Source organism: Tamandua tetradactyla, chromosome 2 (assembly GCF_023851605.1).
Source record: "Tamandua tetradactyla isolate mTamTet1 chromosome 2, mTamTet1.pri, whole genome shotgun sequence".
Classification (NCBI taxonomy): domain Eukaryota; kingdom Metazoa; phylum Chordata; class Mammalia; order Pilosa; family Myrmecophagidae; genus Tamandua; species Tamandua tetradactyla.
This window is the reverse complement of record NC_135328.1, coordinates 83,528,524-83,547,181: the sequence shown is the minus strand read 5'-3', so window position 1 is coordinate 83,547,181 and position 18,658 is coordinate 83,528,524. Positions and strand designations below refer to the sequence as shown.

At 39.7% G+C, this 18,658-nt stretch overlaps 1 long non-coding RNA gene across 2 annotated transcripts in view; it reads right to left on the bottom strand.

Moving 5' to 3' along the window:
- LOC143660980 (uncharacterized) overlaps positions 1 to 18,658 on the bottom strand; it is a 193,294-nt gene that overhangs the window by 157,010 nt on the left and 17,626 nt on the right. For both annotated transcript variants that reach the window (XR_013164363.1, XR_013164362.1), the window contains exon 2: positions 10,949 to 11,037. This is a non-coding gene — a long non-coding RNA (uncharacterized LOC143660980). The remainder of the gene's footprint in view (positions 1 to 10,948; positions 11,038 to 18,658) is intronic.

The window sequence follows — 18,658 nt, the reverse complement described above, 5'->3', positions numbered from 1 at the left end:
CAATATCACTTCTATGGTATTTTTTTTTTTTACAAAATGTATCACCTGAAACTAAACATACGGAAATGCCAGACAAAGTCAAATTGAGGGTCATTCTGCAAGATAACTAGCCTGAACTCTTAAAAAATGACAAGGTCAAGAGAGACAAAGAAAGACTGAGCAACCATTCCTGATTAAAGGATTAAAGGAGACTAAAGAGATATATAATTTAAAGAGTATGATCCTCTCAGATCATATCCCCAGGAAAAAAATATTATAAAGGATAGTATTAATAACTGGCAATTGACAACATATGAATTTGGACCTTGGATTAAATAATGACGTGGATCAACGACAGATTTTCTGATTTTGATCATCATACTGTGGCTACATAACAGAATGTCCATTTTCTTACGAAATATACACTAGAGAATTTGGTGGTAAAGGACAGCATGTTCCCAAATTACTTTCAAATGGTTCAGAAAAATGTGCAAATATAGAGGGAAAATAATAAAGCAAATGGGGCAAAACATGACCAAACCATGATTACATATTAAAATAAGTCACTAAGAAGTCTTTAAAAGCTTATTCACATCATATAGTTCAATCTAGTAACTGTATCTTTGATCAGCTAGAAATCACAAAGGGAGAAACAAGAAACACCTTAGTAAAATAACACAATTAAAGTATCGAGCTAAATACATATCTGGAGGATATTCAATCAGTATATAAGGATGCCTATGATATGGCCAATAGCTGACATTCTCATGGTAGATACTGCATTTTTGAAAATATATCCTTTCAATAGTTTTTGGCCCAAGACTCAACACAGGAAATTATCTGAGGCGGTCAGGTGGGACATCTCCAAACGAGCAGTCACATCATTGCTTATATTGTATCTCACTTTTTACTAGGGTTCATAGCATGGAAAAGTAATTTATCTCCATAAATATGTTTCATAAGAAAAACAGAACTCTTGTAATTCTTTGCCAAGTAGTGCTGGAGCAAAAGTAAACTGCTGCATCCAAAATGCGAAAGATCTTTAAAGCTTGAAATCCCACTGTCAAAAAATGTACTCAGTGAATTATTTTCATAAAACTAAACGGAGAATGAATAATGCTAAAGCCTCAATTCTGGGTACTTTCCTACACTAGTCAAGCAACCTCCGATTACTAAGCACTGTACCTACAAGTCCTCCTAGTAAACTGATTGTCCCACTGCACCTTGTGACACTTGAGATTAAGTGTGGAGATACTGCAACTTCACTAAGTACTTTCTGCAATTGTAACACATTTCAAGGCTGGCTTTAATGCCAAATACATTCATGGAAAAAAATGGTTGTAGCAACCCATTCTTTTTCCATGAACCTAAGAGTTGAAAGAAAAAAGGCAAACTTAAAATCGCCTCTATCTATGTCCTGTTAAAATTTTGGTACATTTCATGCCAGTATAAATCTATATAGCTTCCCATCGACCTAATTTCATTTCTTTATTTTTTTAATTTTATTTATCTATTTATTTTTTTACATGGGCAGGCACCGGGTCTCCAGCATGGCAAGCAAGAACTCTGCCACTGAGCCACCATCACACTGCCCTGTATTGTATCTCTACTGATGCGTTCTTTTCTTTCAAGCAGGTGTTATGTGTTGTGTTTTGTGCTTTTTGTTGTTGTTGTTTTCATGTTTCATTCCCCCATCGAGTGACACCCACTTGAGGGCAACAGCGCATTTTAGTCATTGCTATTTCTGTGGAATTTAGAAATAGTGTTCTGATCATATTAGGTCTTAAAATATGAACCGAGAAACTGGTGAACTGAAATACAAAGCCATTAAAAGATTTTGGGCCAGGTAAACAGAGCAAAATACAGAAAATCTCATGGACTATGCACTAAGTTAATTATTAGACAACCAAAAATGGCTGAGATAAGTGTGCAATTTTAGGTTTCCATGGGAAGATGGCATCTCCACATATATTCATTTTATCCCAAGTTACAACTATTTCCAGAAATGATGCTGGCCCAGGAAAGGTCAAGTTCTTCCAAGGTTTGCATTGGCTATTCCTGTTTTTTTCATTTTTACTCTCTATTGCCCGTATACAGGAATGGTTACATAACTTGCAACATGAAAATGGGTGTCCCTTTTTCAAAATTATTAAGAGCTTCGGGACGGAGGTAGCAGAGCATTAGAACAAGCTCTTCTGAACACGAGGCCCTGTGCAGCGGCACGGACTACTGCCCGTGAACCAACTGTTGGCATAAAAACTTCCAACCGCAGTTCTTCATACTCTTCATCGTGTTAAAAACCAAAGATTCTCACGCAAAGTCAATAATGTTCCCTAAAAATGTCTCACAAGAAATGGACCAGGAAGGGGGCCTGGAATATTAAAATTCTTCTCAGATTCATAACCCAAATTCCTCTTCTGCCCTGTGCACAGATTTCTGAGGATTACATTTGGTTTTTGGGGCCTACTTAAAAAAAAAAATTTCCAGATTCTTAGTCTTGCAACAAAATGCTTGCAAACTTTTTCCAAAAGCGGGGGTGGGGGGTGGTGGGGGGGCGGCTTTATTACATTCCAGTCTTCTTTGACTTTCTATTTTTTTTTCTTATGTGCTCTGTTCATCTAAGTTTTAGCTAACAAAAAAAGGAGTAGGGGGAGGGGAGCAGTGAGTGGGGCTTCTAAGACCATCTCAGTCTCCAATGCACGAAAATCCCTTTTGTAAGAATTTCAAATGCCCAGAATTGACTCTGGCCTTATAAGACCCATTATTTTTAAAAGCATTTCATCTCAGAGTGCAGCCTGAAACATGAGCCTTGCAGTGGGGTGGGAACTGAGGAGGGAAGTGGCTGGGAGGGAGGGAGAGGGAGACAAGGGCCAATAGGAGAACCCGCCAGAGGTATGCTGGGTTATAATTAATGGCATGAGGTTACAACTTGCAGCTGACATCGGTTACAGTAAAAGGTCAGCCTCCAGCTGCAATTTGCATTTACTGATTTGGAAGGGAGTCTGCTGCAATCTCCCCCTCCCCCCACTGCCTCTGTGGGCTCTCTGATCCCAGTCTATTTCAGCGAGGATCCTTTTTCGCCCTTTACACAAACACCGACCCATGCCCATCCTACACCCACATACACTCACCCCCCACACTCGCACGGGTGCACATGGACTCAAAGACAGACAACGCTCTCAGAGCTTTTATAGTCAGGGAATTGTGGCTTTTGGATGCTGCTGCCAAAACCAAACACATGCTTCTGCCAAATCCCCTCCCTCTTCCAGTGACATTTGGAAAGACAAAGGGGGCCAGTTAGAATGTGCCTTATTTCCAGCTGATATGATATTCGCTGATGAACATAGAGCAATTTTGGTGTCAAACTCGTTTTATCTGAAGAACTCAAGGCCTTGAGGAATTCTATCTCTGGTGGAAACAAAAAAGGGGAAATGGTGGTAGAGAAAAGGAGAGGCTGGAGAAATAACCAGCTGGAAAAATCCTGGGGCCCTGTCCTGTCAGAACTGGTGCAAACATTAGCCAAGGAGCTGGGTGCCACCATAGTAGGATTTCTCTCACCCCCTCGGAAATGCTCTCCAATTCTTGCAGACTTCAGTCTCCAGTGGATTCCTTTCAGCTGGCAGGTGCAGACATCTCCCACCCCACACCTTCCAACCCACACCCTACCCTACCCCTCCAGCGCCGTGGGCTTCCTTCTTCTTACCCCGTACTCACATCTCCCCAGGTTCCATCCCAATCATTCCCCAAATTCAATCATATGCAAACCAACCTTCCTGTCTTTTGAAATTCCCTGTTATTACTGGTGCCCTTATTTACTTAATAACTTTCTTTTACTAAATCAGTTATTCATTCTTCTTTTTTAAAAACTTAAATACATTGTATTTATTCTTAATTAGAGAAGCTGTAGGTTCACGGAAAAAATCATGCCTAAAATACAGAATCCCATATATCACCTTATTATTAACACCTTGGAATAGTGGTGTGTCTGTTACAATTGATGAAAGAACATTTTCATAATTGTACTATTAACCATACTCCATGGTTTACATTAGAGTTCACTCTTTGTGTTGTATACTCATGTGTTTTTAAAGGAAATGTTTCATCACTACTAAATGGAAACAAGTGTCACTTGAAACAAGAGAAGATTTAAAATAAACTCTTAATTAGAACAATATTAAAGTGTTGGTTAGCTGATGGCTGGGGGTAAGTGGCCGTACTGAGTCAGTCACACAGACACACAGCACACAGCACACGACTCAGGAGACAACCCTCAGGGGTGAGTGGAAGGTATCCGCTTTATTGTGGAAGTGCACAGGCTTATATAGGCTGGGAGCATGCAGGGACACGTGTCGGGCTGGGATTGGTCACCGTTGTTGCTAGGGCGGAGGGCAGATTTAAGGTTAGCGCTTTTGGCGCGAACCACCGCCAGTTCCTGGAAGAAAGCCGTCGCAGGCTAGGCCATTTTGTGTTGCCTTGCATCAGCCACAGCAGCCATGTTGGCAATATTTTATGGCTTCTCCATCATTAAAGCGTTCATTCCAGGACCTCTAAAAACCATCTCGTATAAGCTTTGTAATCCCTGTCCCCACTTTGAGCCTGCTCTTGTATGGGTTTACTCTCAGAGAGCCAACTATCTAATCTAATCAATCCATTTAAGATAAGGTGTATACATTAATTATTTCTCTATCTAATGTCCTTCCCAGATAACAGCTACCTATTCCTGGAAGTCTTCCTGGTCAATCCAGAGGAGTAAAAAAAGTCAAAATCCTCAGAATCAAGCCTTTTAGCTCCTTTGCTTAGAGATCTTCCCCCCTCCCTTCTCCAAGCTTTACTCTTCAAGACCGAGGAATAGGGGTGCAATGGTAGTTCAATGGTAGAATTCTCGCCTGTCCTGCGGGAGACTTCCCCAAAACAAACAAACAAGCAAAAGAAACCAAAATAAACAAAGAAAAATTCAATGAATGGTGCTGCAATAACGGGATACTCACATGGAAAAAGAATGAAATGTGACCCCGCCATACAGCATACAAAAAAAAAAAAACACAGAAAAGAAAAAAAAGACTGAGGAATGAACAAACGAGGACACCTTAGTTGTTGAGCAGAGCCAGGGAGAAATCTGTTCTGGATTTTGTAAGTTTCTGCCTGGCCCACTTATAGGTAAGGGCCTTGGCTATGCATCCTGGCCGTACGACGTGACTTTCTGTTTCTTGCAGTATAAACGGGTATCAATTTCCAGCAAGGTCTCCAGCACTAGAGCTGCAGATTCAGAACTCACAACTGAGGAACTGGGCTTAGGAGATCCTTAACCCTTTAGTTTAATTAAGTCTAATGACCTTCACGGGTGATAAAAGATACTCTTCAGTGTTTATCTCATGTATATAATCTGGGATTTGAAATTCAAGGCTCAAGCAGAGCGCCAGGCTTCCTGGTACTGTGGTAATCTTCACACTGATACCAAGAATAGCCTGGCCCCACTTTGAGCATCCAGAGCCTGTCAGGGGCCAGGATATCCTGCTGATGGATTGCTCATGGTCGGGAAAGGTGGCCGCACACATGGATGGGATACACAAGGCAGCTCGTAAAACTTATGAGCCATGTTCTGTGGTGTGACCTGGGTGTGGGATGTTCAGCTTCAGTGGAGGGATAATTAAAAACAATTAAGTGTTGCTGGAGAGACAGCAGAATTCAGCTCAGACTTCAGGGGGCTGCAAACCTGATCTGGGAGAGGGCCAAGAGCCCAAGGCCCTCACCCTATTTACTCGAGGGAAATTAATAAACAAATAATAAAAAAAAAACAGATTGTGGAGGCTCCATATTGGCCAGTTGGTACCACCAACAAGCTGTCATCTAAGGGAGTCTGAAAACCTCTTTGCCCTCCTGGCAATCCCTCAGCGTGAGACCTTATGCCTATTTGAGGTACCCCATCAGACTCCCTCCCTGAGTTCCCAGACAATCCCTAGGCAAAAGAAAATAAACTATCCATACCTATGAATGCACTCCTTTCTCTGATTCCTTGATGTCACCTTAAAGAGAAGAGCCTGAGGGAATGGAATAAAGAGCAGAAGAAATTGGTCTGGAGACTAATGAGTGGGAAACAGACAATATTTAGGATAGGCTGCTCTCGGTGGAACCCTAAGAGCCATGGGGTTATGGGAAACAGGGTGGAACAGGGCAAGAAGAATCCTACAAAGGCAAGGTTGGGGGCTGCTTTAGGATCACAGCCAACATAACCGTCATGGATTGCTTTTGTGTCTTAGGAAAACCGGAAATAATAATACTCAGAAGATGGTTGCAGACACCTAGTAGATGCTCATTGAATGGCAGCTGTGTTAACAGTCATCTGTAGCTATGATTGTATTATTATTATTAATATTATAACCCATGTGATAATTGTAACTGTTAACTATAGCCTTTTTCTTTTGAGAGAAATGTCAGTTGTCCTCATACCATACCCTCTAGAATGAAAAAAGGAAAAGAGAGGTCTGGGAGCAAGATAAAATATGCCAAAACTTGGTGGAAAGCAAGAAACTAGAGATTCTGATTCCTTGCCTCTCCTTGCATTTCTTAGGGCAAACAAGAGTAAAGATTTTATACACATGGTGATTCTCTTCACCACCACCTGCTTAGTGTTTAAGGAAAAAAGAAAAACAAAAAACAGGAAGTTTGTATATTTTTCACAGCCATCAAAATATATTCTTGTAAAATTCCTTCAGATCAAAGAAAGTCAAGGCAAGAATTTATCCAGCCCCACCCAGATACTTCAAAAAGCTATTGACAATTGTCAACAGAGAATAGAGCCCTTTATCTTATTAGCATAAATGAATTTCCTTCGGAAATAAACAAGAGCACATTTACAAGAGGAAGAAATATCCACCATGGATTGTATATGGGTTTATGGAAGTACCTATAGTGGCACGTGTGAGGTTGAGGAAAGCAAGTGAGAGACAATATATCCATATTTATTGAAGGAAACATCTAGAAATAAAATCACTTTTGAATTTCCCTTGCTTTGGAGGGAAGAAAAAAATAGAGAAAGCACAATACAATTTATAGAGCTGCCAGGGACACCTTTAGTGAACTCATTAACATAATCTATTAATCCACTTATGTGAATTTGCCTGATGTTCAAGTTATTACCACCGGAAAATGGTCAAAAAAAGTCTAGCCTCTGAGAAATAAAATTTATGAAGAGTACTTTATACCCTGAAAATGTTTTTTGGAAAAGCAAAAGCTGATCAATATCTCATCAGAGGCTTTGCCCAAGTTAACCTCCATTTTATAGGAGATACCAGGATTCTTCTAAACTTGCCCTGACAGGGTATTTTAATAGGACAATGTCAATATGGTTATGGATAGTCTTGGTCACCAAAATTGTTCAATTCCCAGGGAGATGCTTTATGCACACACATTCAGTCTTCAGCTGACTCAACCTCTCAAACATCCACAATGTTCACTGTTCTCTTCTTCATTTCTGTTAGTTTCTAGAACTATATTCTCTTAGCTTTTCTCCTATCTCTGGGCATTCCTCATCTGTCTCTTTGTTTGGCCCCAGTCTCCCCTCTCTAACCTGTGAATGCTAGATGATCTCCGAGCTTAGAACATCTTTCTTTCTTATTCTCATCTTCTCCACTGGCACTTATCTCCATATCTAAGTCTTCAGTTACCAGCTAAATGCTAAGGGCAGATTGATACCATCATTCCAGGACCTCTCTTTATTTCCTTTCCACATATCCAACAGTCAACTTGATATCACTATTTGGATATATTGCAGGAAAGACAATTTCAGCAGTTTCAAAACTGAACTCCTATCTTTTTCTCTGCCAGATCTGGTCTTCTGCCATGTTCCCAAGCTCAGTAAAGATCTCACCTTCCATTGCCAGTGTGAAAGGAGAAGGAACTTGTAATGATCACTGACCATCTCACATTTGCTGTTTGCTACTGTTCTAGTTTGCTGGCTGCCAGAATGCAATACACCGGAAATGGAATGGCTTTTAAAAAGGGGAATTTAATAAGTTACTAATTTACTATAAGGCCATGAAAATCTCCAAATTAAAGCAACTTTATAAAAATGTCCAAACCAAGGCACTATCAAGAGGTTACCTTCACTCAAGAAAGGTCAATGAGTCCAGCGTTTCTCTCTCAGCTGGAAGGGCACATGGTGAATATGGCGGCATCTGCCAGCCTTCTTTCCAGGCCTCTTGCTTCATGAAGCTCCCCAGGAGGTGTTCTCCTTCTTCATCTCCAAAGGTCACTGGCTGGTGGACTCTGTGGTTCTCATCATTCTCTCATGGTTCTGTGGCTCTCTCTGCATTCTCAAAAAGGGAACTCTCTCCGAAATGTCTCCTCTTTTATAAGAGTCCAGTAAACTAATCAATACCCACATAGAATGGGTAGAGACACATCTCCATCTAATCTAGTTTAATGCTCACAATTGATTGAGTCACATCTCCATGGAGATAACCCAATCAAGTTTCCAACCTATGGTACTGAATAAGGATTAGAAGAAACTGTTGCTCCCACAAGATTGATTAGTATTAAAACATAGCTTTTCTAGGGCACATAAAGCCTTTCAAACCAGCACAACTACCAATATTTAATCAAGAGTCCATCAAACTACAAGCTTTTCTGATTTTACCTAAATATTCTCTAATTCAACCATTGAATCTTTATCTTTTGCTGCAACATCTTAGAAAAAGCTACAATCCTTTCTTTTCTATTGTAAATGCTTCTTCACTGGTCTCCACATATTCACTCTTATTTCATTTTGGACCTATTCTCCAGATGCCCAATACATTAAAAACCAAACCTGCTCGTGTCGCTCCCTTGGTTAAAACCCTTTTGGATGCCTACTTATTCTTACACTAAAAGCCAAAATGCTTTACAAGGCACTACATGATCCAGGCCCTGCTTACCTCATAGCTTCACCTCACCACCCTATGTCCAAAGCTCTCAGGTTTTAACCTGAAACCTCTCTGAGACCATTTGACCTGGACCTCTCTGGCCTCTCTTCAGACCCTCATTTCCCTTTACCTAAATCCTCTTCCTCAGGGAAGACTTCTGGACTTGCCATCCCTGATCAGGTCCCCCTAATATCACCTTGTACTTCTCCACTCATAGCAGGTATAACAATGTAAAGAGATAAGACAAAAGATTAGTAGGGCTGGCATGGTGTTTGTCTTGTTTATCCTATTTCCAAGAGCCTAGAAAAGTGCCTGGTACATAGTAATAGCCACTGTCATTTATTGAGAGCTTACTATATGCCAGATACTGTTCTAAGAACTTAAATGCATTAATTGATGTAGCCCTCATAAAAACCCTATGGGCTGGATACTAATGTTATTGCATATCCTGTTTGAAAAACATCATAGCACAGCAAGAATTGGACCCAAGGACTTAGTTTTGAGTGGTGAAGCTGGAATTTGAACCCAGACAGATTGACTCAGGACTTCTAACTCCTTTCTTAATTACAATTCCACATTGCCACATAGTTGATATTTAATAAGTATTTGTTAAATCTACTTTTCTTTCAGCAAAAGATATATACCAAGCACCTACTTGGTCGGACACTATTCTAGACGTGAGGGTGAGAGTAGAAAGCAAGACAGAAGAGAACCCAAGCCTCCTTGTGCTTGTAGCTTAATTTGCAGTTCTTTGTGTTTAAAGCCCTCCTTCTACATTTCCACACTTGAAGATCCTTCTTATCCTTCAAGAACATTTCAAAGGTTACCCTCTCTGTGCAGTATTCATTAACTATTTCACAGACCCATGCATTTGGAGAGTTTTGTAATTGAGTGCCATATTTAGTTCTGTGCCTCCTGGCAACATTAAAAAATAATAATTTTTTTTTTTTTTTAAAGAGGGTGGTGGGGAGGGGTTAGAGACATGAATTATGTATTGCTTCATTGTCTGACCAGAGAAGTCTTGTGGATCATCAGGAGCTTTTTGTAGCCCTAAAACTCCGTGGATGAACTTAAACACCCATTTGCAAAAGATGCAGAAATGATTTATTTTCATCTATGTACAATGGAAGCTGAGAAAAATTCAATTCAGTTATAATTTTATGATGGCATTTTTATGCCTGGGGTTCTGACCCAGTTTGGAAGAAGTGCTCAGCCAATCTAAAGAAATCATTCTTAATTTTATAGGTTGCACCATTTTTTGAGAAGCTGAAAAATTATGAACCCTCATCACCAAAAAGTGGCTCTCTGAGTGCAACCACAACCACACACACCCTTAGACAGATTCAATTTTGCATTCAATTTTAATAAGTTTATGATCCTGAGGCTGATCTAGAGAAATACACAAAATATCACATTCCTTAGACCAGCGTTTCATAAAATTTAGTGGGCATATGAGTCAGCAGGGCATCTTGTCAAAAATGCGGATTCTGCTTCAGTATTCTGGGGTGGAGGCCTGAGGTACCAGAGCCCCAACATGCTCCAAGGCTCTGGAGATGCTGCAGGCCTTCAGACCACACTTGGAGTAGCAGGACCTGAGACGATCTCTCAAATAGCAATTGTCTCCCTGAGGCTTTTGATAAGGTTAGGGAGTAGTTTATTTGTTATTGAGCTCTCTGGTGAGTACCTGTAGTCCAAATTCTAGGCACCATTAATTAAAAAGTGACGCCTTTGACTTAGACATTGGGCTTTGCTAGCAACTCCAAAACAAACAATTCAATGCCTTGGCCCTTTGGGAAGCTTCAGCACCTCTGCACAGAGGTGGACTTTGGAAGAATCTCTACACGTGGTCAGCCTTGTCTACAAGAAGTGTTTGGATTTTCTCAAATACTGAGTCCTCAGTAAAGGACCCAGAGTTTTCTGGCATAGGATTTTCAAAGATTTGTGTGGCAGGTCAAACCATTTTTCCTGATAAACTTTTCATGGACACGAAATCGATAAAATAAATGCAACATAATATCGCTTTGTCTGGGGAGGGGAAAGAGGATGTGGGGAGGGAAACCCAGTCTTACCTTTTGGAAAAGGCCTCCCAAACCATATCGGTATCTCTAGAGTCTCTTGGTAAACTCTCGAGGTCATTGGGAGCAGGCTTTGAGAAACACTGCAAAATGACACAGAGTGAATGATTTTGGTTACTAACAGGTCACCTCAACAACAGTGAAAGTCTCAGTTTTTTAGAGGGCCAATACACTTGGTGCAGGGATTTGAAAGTTAAATAATGCAGTATATGAAAGCTACTTCCCACTCCAAGATTTACATCTGCTACTCTGAAAGTCTGTGTGTCCATTCTTTTCTAACTTAATTAGGATAGGGAGTTTAAACACAGTGTCAAACATTTTGATATTTGTCCATTCTTAAATCTCCTAGGGTAAAGCTAACTGTTTTGTTAGAGGACCCTCATGTGCCAGAAGTCACTGGTAATGGATGTGATAATTATGCTCCTGCTGCTGAGAATCTAGACCTGTGCATTATTCTCCCCATTTTCAGTTCCGGTGGATTTTGCTTCTTTTCTTTTTTTGAGGCAATATTAACTTTTTTCTTAACTGCTAGACTTTGCAGGGAGCAGACAACTGCAGCTCAATGTGGCGAAACAAAAGAAAAGAGGAAAGAGGAGTAGGGAAAAGCTTCAATACCAAGATTCCTTTTTTAAGGGAGGGAGGAAAAGATTTTGTATTTCCTAACGGGAGAATATTAAAACGAAGTCGCCCCACACAATGAAAGCCTTGTGTTTTATTAAAATGAAAAGCTTGCTCAAGGCCTCCATTACTCATTTCCGGATAGAATGGCAAAACTTCAAGTTTGAAAAGACTCAAGTAGCTATAGTCAAACTTTCCCTGGTAGCAGCTGATAACGCAGCACTTTCCAGAAATCCATTTTGTCAATTGTGCAGATCAGCTATTCTCAGGACTCTCGGCAAGTGAACGCTGCGCAAAGAGGGTGGCAGCTCAGAAAGCTTGGAGATACTTCATGCTGAGAGAGATTTTTCCACTCTTTTGTGGTGGCACCAGATGGAGTATTCAAAGGGTAGGTGAAAAGGTAAGCAACGACAGGGCACCGGTCAAAGCCTGGATACCTCCATCCCCCACTTGGGAGGACCAGGGCAAGGGCACTCAAAAAGCTCTCTCACCCTCTCGGCTCCACCCTCTCAGCTCCCCTTTCAACCCGAGGGAACGCATTTAGAGAGGCCAAGGTAGACGTCAGGTAGCAAACAGCAAACCTCATGCCAGTTCCTCATTTAGGTGGGAGAACAGGCACCTGGTCTTCATTAACATTGCTGCAGTAGTTAATGTGTTGCAGGTGTGAAAGTGTGTGGCTGAAATCTGACAAAACACCTGTCTTTTGTGGCACCATTAGATCTGCCTAGTGTGGGACACGACCCCCTCGGGTGTGCTTTCTCCTGCCTTGAAAGCCACAGTAAGCATTGTCCTGTAATTACAAAATCAGAGTCATCATTGCTGGGAAGAATTCCTTAACAAATTATACCTAATTAGTCTGAAATTACCTTTAATTCATGGTGAAACCATAGGCTTAACTGTGTTCTATAACACCTTCCTTTTTATCTTTATGCAAATATGATTATACACTATCAAACTGGCACAACCAGGCATAAAAAACAGCTGCAGCTAGTTCTTTGGTTACTAAATGGGAACTGGACGGGTGCCATTGATTATGTTTTCTGGAATGCTGCATCAAAAAAAATAATAATAATATCAGCCAGTTCCTTCCCTGTGAACTCCAGTTTTCTTCCCCACCCACAGAATCCTAATTGAAAGCTGTGAGATTTATCTCCCTTGTCCACCACCCCATCTCCTCTCCACATTTTCTGCAGACACGTGTACATCTTACCGCTGTCCACTGTTTTAGAATAGCACTAAGTTTCAAAACATGCCTCCTTCTATTTCTGCCTGCAGCATCTTATGATATGGCAACTTTCGGCCCCATTCCCACTTCAGATCTTCAGAGACCTTTTAATTTAATGCACTTTGATTCATGCACCTTGGGTTCAAAGATTGCTCGCATAGGAGATATTGATCTAAGTGCTTTGCGTTTGTTCCCTTCTTTAATCTTTATTTAACCCAGATACTATAAATATTATTCCCATTTTGCAGATGAAGGAAGTGAGGCATAGAGAGGTTATGTATCCTGCATGAGATGGTACTGCTAGTAAGAGACAGAGCCAGGACTTTCACCCCAGTCATGGTCTCTAGGACACTCTTAAATGCCCAAGATGTCTCCTTCCACATTCTCTGTAATGCCCACCGCCTCCCAGTGGCACTGATCCTTTCCAACTGACTGACAATCACACTTCTGAGTATACCATCGGAAGGAATTTTTTTTTTTTTTTTTGGCTAATTGGCAAGTAAAGGTGAAAAGTATAATTTTCCTCAAGGGAAGAAATCACGGCTAGCTCGTCCGAAGGAATTTTATACGAGAAAAATTCCACACAATTTGCATAATAATTACATTTCCCTTCCTACTCCCTATGAAAGTTTTTTCAGAACTGAAGTTGTTTTCTGTTTCAGTTTAAGTCAAAACAGTGCTGGATGGATCACTGGGTTTCAAAAATATATGTCTTGTAATTGGTTGATAATTTGGTAACTTTTTCCTCTAGTATGAAGATCTTTTTACATGCTTTCTCAAATTAAACCAAATTTTAATTCTTCAGAAGGCAATTAAAAATATTCAGTGCCGCATTCGATTTTAAGGTCCAGTTAGTTACTCTTTTTCCATTCTCTGTATAAATACCTTACAAAATCAGCATCAGGTTTGAAACAGTCATTCCATCCTAAAGTAATGCCAGCCCATATCACTCCTACATTCAACCCAACTCCAAGTTCTCTTAAGATGGTTTAAAAAAACTTCCCAGACCACATCTAGGTTACCCTCCAATGAGCTAGGCTTTTGCAAGTGAAAAAAAAAAAAAAGATTAATTTCTTGAACAATTTCAGGCTTGGTATGCAAAGCCAAATACATATCAGGTGCAGACGTTGTACCAGGCACCTCTGTAGGAGGTCTTGACACTAGGCCGGAATGTAGTGGTGAACCAGTTACAAAAATAATTACAACAGGACTAACGGTACGGTTGTGGCTGAATACGGCTTTTGTTTTCGTATCAATTTATTTCAATAAAAGCATTTTCTCGATGATTGTTCCTAACAGATATCCAGATCCATCTGTGGCTATTTTATTTATGGCATTGCTTTTTTTCACCAAGAGCAAGTTGGCTAAAAATCAGGTTTTAGAATCTTAATCAGAATCAAAACATTGTCTTCCCATTTGACTCCTCCATCCGAGCTCACATTACTGCTCTAGTCTGCTGTTTGGAGGCTGACCCTGACTCCTGCACCACGGCAGTCCACACAGCCAGCCACAGCTGAAGGATGGGCGGTATCTGTTTTTTTCAGTATTTTTATTAGCCTGATTCCCACAAGTTTAAGAACATTGTAATTGGAAACACTGCAGGGTTACGTTAGATGGGGCCCAATAAAATCGGAGAAGGAAACTGAACTCTCCTCAACTCCTTCCCATGAAGACTAGGCTTCTCAACCCATTTCAGAGCACAGGATGTCCCTTTTCACATCTCTCAAGTTTTAGGAACACTGGAAGTGCTCTTGGCTTGCTTTTACTCACTAAGGGCCCACCAGCTTATGGTTATTAGTCCTAATTATCAGACTCTCTGCAAAGTAACATCACCGCTGAAAATCGGTATCAATAATGACCCAATCTGATTGGATGGTCAATGGGCAAGCCCCTCCTTCTTTTTTCCCACCCTCAATGTTTATGATCATCTACAACCTTCACACTTTGTTGTGCCATGTTTTCCTTCCACCCCCAAGCAACTTATTGTTACACCAGTTAACGATTTGTAGTTACTAAGGGGCAACATGGCTGGGTCTGCTTGATGCCAAAACATCCGGTTGAAAAACAGGGGGAAATTTGGTTAAACATCTGGATGTTTGAGCTGCAGAAGGCCAGACATCTGGATGAGCCCAAATATTTTTCCAAATATTTGGAAACATCCACAAATTTTCCCTCGTGTAGACAAAACATCCAGATGATTAACTGAATGCTTCCCCTTTCATCTGAGTATTGGGCCACTGAATTTTCTCTTGGTCTTCTAGGTAAGAACATCTAACTTGCTGTTTTACCAGCCGAATGAGAAATACCAAAATGAGAAAACACATCTTGTAGCTCCAAGGTAGCTCTTCTTAGCTTTTCAGTAATTGTGTCAAACACCCTTCATCCCCACCCCTATAGACACATTAAACACAAAACCTCCAGGGGTAACTTTCCCTTTAAAAAAAATATTCTTTCTACCCCAATATATGCTATAAGCCAGGAAAAGAGTTAAAGTGCTGGGTCTCAGAGAACAAAGTTTCTTAACCAGTTCTCACACCTTGCATAATTATTTTTGTTGCCACTAAAGGTCTATTTCTGAGGCCCTAAGGCTCTACATTTCTGTATTCTTTTTTGAGGAATACTCATTTGAAGCCTCCACTTGTCTTCCATCTAGGGACTGACAAAGTTAGTCTAAGAGGTGGGTATATAAAAACATTCAACATGCTCATTAAATGAAGTTAAGTTAATATGCTGTCAACAAGTAAATTAAGGGGGGAAATATATATTTTAAACAGCCTCTACACCTTAAGTTTGTAGCCACACACTGAAATATGTGAACTCCATGAAATTGTAAACATTTACACAAACATACATTATAGGAGGAAGAGGAAGTCCACCCAGACATTTCCTCAATCCCTCAAGTTCTGTTTTTTTAATGAGCACCTCCTCTATAACAGCATATTTATAAATTACTTTCTGAAATTGTTTCTTACTTGGGTGAATCGATGCCACTTATTGTTCAGAGTTGTCTATGATGAGTTACAGCAATATTTTATTCCCTTCATTGGACTGGATTCAAAAATAATGTGAGAAAAATTCAAAGATATCAAAGACACGTTATATATCGTTACCACACCATATACTACCTCTTATGCATTGGTCATTAGACTACAAGAATGCATTATCCACTCAACTTTGTTAAAGACAAAGAGTTTAGCTTAAAATGTCAGAATAGTCTCATGGAAACAAATGGCAGGAAATCCCATCAGGTCTTTCAAGGAGCAAGAAGGGACCCGCAGAGCCTTCAGGACTAAGGGAACCAGCCTCTGGTCTCCGTCCCTCTGAGGCTCTGTGGCCTGCAGCGCTGCATTGACATTGTTCTCCAATTCACCTTATCTCTCTGTGCCTTAGTTTCTCCACGCATAAAATGAGGGTAAGCATCTACTTTAGAGATTACTTGTGCCGGTCACTGCATTAATTCACACGGAGGGCTAAGGAGAATGCTTGCCAGGTAATGAACAAAATAAATATTATCTTTTGTTGTCACTGACATTGATTACACTCTTTGCAGACCAACTCTCTTGATTGCTCATGGTGCAAATGACATCTAAGTGGTCACACTCAGATAAAAGGCCCAGAAACCACATGCTTCAGTACATAGGTTCGGATGATTCTAGTTCTCATAATTACCTGACTGGTGATTCTGAATGCCGATTTGAAATTTGCAAGGGAGGGGATCTAATGAACCCAGCTTAGGGCAAGTGTGTACCCCTGGCCCCCTCAGTGCCTGCCTTGCCCAGGTGTGCCATGTCCCCGGTCCGCTCCTTCGTGGGTATTCGGGCCAACTCCCTGGGAAAGGAGGGTATGGCAGGGAGAAAACAGAGGCCATTCCTAATGCAGGTATGGAATTTTTCATTCTCTGTCTTTATAGTCTAAAATTAGAGAAATAGCTGAAGCATAAAGAAAAAATAAAGGCTATCTCTCCACTCAGAGAAGAAGAGCTTTTTCATATTTTGGCATATATTTTTCAAACATTTATCCATGTATTTATGTTTTTTACAAATATAAAGTGATACTATTCATGTGGTTTGCAGTCACTTTTTCCACTTAATAACAGACTGTGAACATTTTCCATGTTACTAAATGTTTCTCTAAAGCATTTTTCTCAACAGCAAATGATTTTATTAAATAAATATATAATACAACAGCCTATTCTTGAACATTTAGATTATTTCAATTTTATAGATTATAACCGGTGCTGCAGCACAGCTTCTTTTCATGAATAGTTATGCACACAGTTTTCTTTATGTTTAATTAGACAAGAAATAAATGCATGCATGGTCATTATTTTTCTATTTTTATCATTCTTAGATTATCTAGGAGGTTGTCAATTTTCTTTATTTTCCAAAGAACCACTTCTTAGATTTACTCACCAATTGAAGCTCCCAAGGCTTCAGTGGAGGTCCAAGCTGGGTGAGTTAAAGATAAAGCTCATGGACATTTTAAGATTCAAGGTTGTGATGAGGATATCTGTTGAACACCTTGCTCATTTCTTTGTTGTTGCTTTTAAATTAAATTGTTGGTTTGTTGCTCGAACCACATCAAATTTCTGGGACTGCAAAGCTATGCTGCAAGAGGGATGCCACCATGGCTATGTCATGTACATGCTTATAGAGGACAAAATTCAATATATGACCAGTAAAGCAATATTGTCAATTCTCTCACTTAGACTCTCATTTATTTTATTTTATTTTTGCCTGCTTCGTGTGTCAAGGCAAAATGAGAGTCATAATAGCATGTCTTACTACTATTGAATCTGTCCATTTCTCCTTCTGCATTTACCTGTTGCTATAATATGTTGAGAATCAAATTATTATAACTTCATTGTGGCATGAAATTGCAAATACTTAAATTTTCGTATTCATTATTAACTGACACAAACTCTCCTCTGGCAGATATTAACATTGTCAACCCTGTTTCTTGCTTCTAAATTTGCCTCAGATATTTTACCCAAACTTCTAATTTTTTAATCTTTTTGAGTTCCTTTTAATATAGTGAAAAGTAGTATATTCTTTTAATTCTATGAGATATCTTTCTTCTTTTACTAATCAGATATTATCAGTGTTGTTAAAAGGAAAAATTCCAAAAAGGTTAAATCAGTATTCTCACACAGATATAAAAATGAACACATGTTAAAGATTTTATTTGACTCATGAGGAAACCAGAGAGATGTTTAACCAGTTCAAAAGAGAATCTGAGTAACAGACACAATATTCTATCAGGAATATCTAAAGGAATATTCAAATGGAAGCAAACTGGGTTTTTTGGAGGAAGTAGGGAGGGAAGTCAGCTGAGCAGGTCAAGACAGAATTTGCGCGTTTATAGACAAGAATTATTTTGTATTGCTATCAGTTGCCTATAACTTACACTTGTAAAATAATTCAAAGGAAACGAGAGATTAGAATTAGAAAACCTGGAAGAGTGCTATAGGTAGACAAGACGTGGCTTTCCATCAATGCACACATTTTTCCTTTCAGCTTTCTTCTACCATTTTTTACGCTTTTTGCTTTCTTTTTTTTTCAATCTTTCCTTGGTATTTTGCTTGTGTTCCATTTATTTTATTCATTATATTCCCCCTTTCTCTTCTCTAGTTATTTGTAACAAATTACTCTCTCCGTTGTTTTCACATTAATCAACCATGTTAAGAAATTTATTTTCTTATAATTTTCAACTTTAGGTGAAATGTTTCTTAGATCTGATAGTAATGCATTTATTTCTTCCTACCAGGTTTTGTTGATATAGTCCAGGATTTTAAATATAGTTTCTTATTTTTAAGTAATGTTCCTACTTTAAATATGCGCCTTTTTTGAGGATTAAGAATA